This window comes from Porites lutea, chromosome 5 (assembly GCF_958299795.1).
Source record: "Porites lutea chromosome 5, jaPorLute2.1, whole genome shotgun sequence".
Lineage (NCBI taxonomy): Eukaryota > Metazoa > Cnidaria > Anthozoa > Scleractinia > Poritidae > Porites > Porites lutea.
This window is the reverse complement of record NC_133205.1, coordinates 8,698,515-8,703,282: the sequence shown is the minus strand read 5'-3', so window position 1 is coordinate 8,703,282 and position 4,768 is coordinate 8,698,515.

The following is a 4,768-nucleotide window of genomic DNA, read 5'->3' as shown; positions in this document are numbered from 1 at the left end:
CACGCATTACCAAAAGTGGAAAAGCTCTTGACTGTTGGAGGTTGTCTTGCCTTTTACTTATAAAACTTCGAAATGTTTTCAAATATAAGCAAGTTGTAGGGTCTAGAGAGAGTGTTTTAACCGGTTTTATCTGGTTAAAAAAATGCGAAATTTCACATCACAAGCCAACGAGTGTAACCCCCTGCACACTTTGGGACGTATTTATAATTTTAGCAGTGCCGAGTGAACGAGATGTGTGTATAAATTACGAACTGCCACTTTATGGAAGGCTTACCTTTTTTATTTTAAGCGTTCTGGAATGTTATTGTCGTAGCGGCACCTAATTAAATATGTCGTTTCGCATCGTGATTATGGACGTATTGAAATCTGTGCGGCTCAATCAACAGAGATGAAAAACATTCTGGAACCGTATTCACAGTCTACATATAGTTTTAGGTGAAAATATCCGCCAAATTGTCGGTCGGCGGCGCGGATCGACCAAAGCAAAATATGTAAACAAAAAGAAATTCACATATTTGATCATAGTAGCACTTTTAAAAAATGTATGCTAAAATCTCAAACGTGGTAAACCATTGTTTTCAGGGTTAGAAAACAATGGGACCATTGTCGTCTCATTCTTATTTGCATGTCCACAGCAGTTTGCATTTTGTACTGACCGGAAAATAAATAACATTTCTTTAAGTTCCACCATTCTTTATTAAGGATGGCAAAAATCATGACTTCTCCATAATGTAGGTGTTTTCTGCTGAAAAACGCTATTCAAAACAACATAGCCAACAAAAACAGCGAAACTTATAGTAATTTGGCCTTTGAATCCACAAGAGCCATAATGAGTTAACTTGTCGTTAAAATGCTCTTGCTTGGCACAAGCACTCTGTTTCGTTTTATTAAACTGTGAAGAGGCCAAATCAATGAGCAAATGTGCCGCTTTATTCGCCACCAACTCATTGTCCGTGAAGGCCGCAAACATCAAAGATAAAAATAACTGTGCTTCAGCCTTATTCATTAGCATTTACATTTATATATCATCTTGCAACACCCATAACAGACATGTTCGCAAACTCCTAACTAATAACTAAAGCACCACTACTAGGAAATATCAAAATAAAATCACAATAAATCGAAAAAGGTAAACATCACCCTTAAAAAATGAAGTCAGAGTTACATTCACACAGATCATTTTGCAACATCTATAACGGACATATACATCGATAAGCTAAAGAGACATACGCCGTAGGGCTGGCTGGGTCTAAAGTACAGGTCACATTTCACAGGTCAAGAGAACAGGTCACTGCTCCATCGATAAATTACCAAACCACACAGATTCCCCTCGATCTAATAGAGCATTTTGCTAAGAGATTAGGGCTAGGAGACACTTTTAACGCTATTCATTTATCTCTATCATGGTGACCTTCGGTCTGACCTGTGAAAATTTATACTCTGACGGTTTGGCGGTTTTAGTCAATTTTGGGTGTCGGTTGGCGGGTAACAGACGTACCATTTATATGGCGGTTTACGGTAAAGAAATCATCGCGTGGTTGCGGAAAATTAAAAAATTAGACGAGACTTACCTGCAAGTTGAAGTTTCCTTGTAATTCTATCCGTCACCAAGCACTGAGGGATTACGTGAGAGATAGCATTGCGCCTGCGCAAACTCATTTTTGGAGGGCCAACGAGAGGACACGTAATCCCTCAGTGCTTGGTGACGGATAGAATTATAATCAAACGTCACTTCTCGTTGAATTTTTAATTTTATTCCGTCACCGTACCGATGAGACTTTAAAGCTAACCGCACACAAGAACAAAAAGACAAACACCGCAAATGTCACAACTGCCACGTCGGTGCGCCGTTCTTTGATGCGGGAGAGATTTGCGGGTTGAGACTGCCCACAGTCACCTCCCGGGGGGGGGGGGGGGGGGTACTGCCATATATGGGCTATATAGGTATGTGCCGCTCTGAAGGGTATGGTTTTCAAGCAGTTTACTCTAGGATAGGGTATATAAGTCAGAGCGTTTGGCTCTAGAATAGGGTATCATTTTTCAGGAAACTGATCAGTTGGTTGAAGATTTTGTCTAGACTAGGTACACAGCCACTCTAGGATAGGGGGGATTTGGGGAGATTACTCTAGTTTAGGGTAGCGAAATTCAGCTCAACTAGCTCTGGTAAAGGTTAAGGGTTCCAGGCTCCCAGCGGCACATCCCCACCCAGAAATTCTTAAAGTACCCCCCGGGAGTCACCTGCTTTGCTTCGCTTTATGTAGGAAAACAGGGAAAACAACACCGAACAAACAACGAGCTGTAAAACCGTGGAAAAATGGCTCTGATGAAGCCCAGGTTGCACAAGAAAAGCAACAACACGCCCAAGTTTCCATAAGTACAAGTTATTTCTATATTCAAGCTATTGAATTTGTTTCATATATGATTTATTTCATATATCATTAACACTCATTTTTTTCACGGAAACATATGAACCCGCAATTGACCTGCTCCTAACGTCGGTGGCTTCACAGCTCAGTTGGTAGAGCATCGCACCGGTATCGCGAGGTCACGGGTTCAAACCCCGAATTTTTTTCAGGCTTCTTTATTGCGTGCACTGCGACGATCATTTCTTCATTTTCATTTTATATATATATATTGAATTTCTCGTACAAGGTCTTTAAATTGTTCGTAATATGCAAAGCAGTATCGAAACTCGTGGTAATTTATGCACCTAGCTTGGGCCGCCTGTGCAACTGCCGTTGTCAATATTTTATTAGCTTAATCCTGTAGCAAAGCATTAGTAAAACTATCCGTGTTTATTAAGGGCTTCTTATGAAATTTAGAAAACGTGTAACAGTATCTAGGCTCAGAAAACTGTGTACCTGAGTACCGCTAGGAAAGGGCGAGTTGCGCCCCTAAAGGCACAGTCTATCTGTAGACTTGAACTAATGGAAGCTCTTATTGCTGCCCACTTAACTGAAACACTGGCAGCGGAGTTAGTGACACAGATAGAGAAGATATCTTTTGGAGCTCCAGCTACAAGGCGTTCGTGGGAAATCGAGTATCCGAGATTCACACAATCATGAGTAACCCGGAGACTGCACTAGGGGCGGGTGCGGTGAGCTGGAGATACGTGCCGACAGGTGATAATCCCGCAGATCATATCACCCGGGGACTCCACTCTGTAGAATCAAACGTGAATCATCACTACAGCGCTGGGCCGGAGTTCGTTTACAAAGCAGCCGAGTTCTCGCCAGAAAACAAAGTTGAAGTGGCCCTGGAAGACGACAAGAGAAAAAGGAAAACGCTAAAATGGGTCGAAGTTTCCCAGGAAAGTGAGCCTGTGTTGAAATGGAAAAGATATTTATCCCTAGCGTGGCTAAGAAGAGTGCTGGCGTAATGTGAAATACGATTTGCAAAGAATACACGAGTAAAGAAGGAACTGGTGCGCGTCAGGTGGGACCGCTAGTTTCTTTGAAAATTTTCTGGCATATTTATTATATCAATAAAAGCCGATACTAGAAATTTCAGTCACAAACATCGAGAAAAAATTTTAAAATAAATCATAAACAGTAGGTTAATTTCCCATACAAATATTTATCAGCAATGAAATCGAAATATTTCTTATTAATGCTGAAAGATGTCTGTTGCTCTTTGCAAAGTTTCGAAAGCATCGCTTTAAAAACGTTATGATGAAAAGTTCGTCATAGCTCAATGCGCCTATTTTAATGACGGAGCCACCCCAGTATTTTTGTAAGCATACCTTTCACTTTTGGACCTCTTATACCGTAAACAGCTTGGTCTTAAAACATAATAACACATGAATTACACAGGGACTGAACTTGATACAGTCTAACCTCTCTAATACGGACACCGAACGGACAGAGCGAAGTGTCCGCATTAGGGAGGTGTACGTAAGTGTACGTATAAGAGAGGACACTATGATGACGTCACTTTTAAGACCCCACTGACAGGTTAGAGTGTTCAGTAACTAAAATCAAGCCCAAAATTCAGTGTATCTAAATCTAAATTGATTAACGTTACGGTGTTTCACAGTTACATGCTGTACATACTAGTTTTGGAACAAAATGAAATACTGCGCTTAAGAACGTAACGAACCGTATTATAAAAGTACAGTTCTAGTAAAGGTGTAGCAATAGTTTACATTTTGACAATTTCTGGCATTGGTATCGCTGACTGATAAAGTGTTTTATGTTTGTGTAACCGCCGACAGGAAATGGTGCATACTGCAATTTTTCGACACTTGGTCCCCGGGGTGTCCGTAATAAAGAGGTTAAGTTTGTATAAATTTGTTCCCGAGGGCCGAGATTTTGTGTCCGTTGTCCGTATTAGAGATGTGTCCGTATGGAGAGGTTCGACTGTAGTTTTCTTTCTCGTTCAGAATGAATATCACGTGACGATGACGTCACAATGGTTTTTGCTCTAAATGAAATTGCAGCCGCTATTCTCATTTTCTATGGAAATGTTCTACGCTACGTAAATTGTGGGTGCTTGCCTTCTGCTGTACAAAGTTGCACAAAAATCTTTGTGGAATTTCGACATAACGTGGAATTTCTATATAAAGGCTTTAATTTTTGCGTAAACTGAATACTGGACTTATTGCAAGCAACTTTGCTACTTGCTGAATGTTCCTGAGAATTTTTTCCCACTCATTCTTTATTGCGTTCAACCTTAGGAGAACGCAACACATAATCTTGGGACTCCTGTGGTACTCAAGAGTCACCTTCTGAGCATAGATTTCGCCGTACGTCCGCACTTTCTGCGCCAT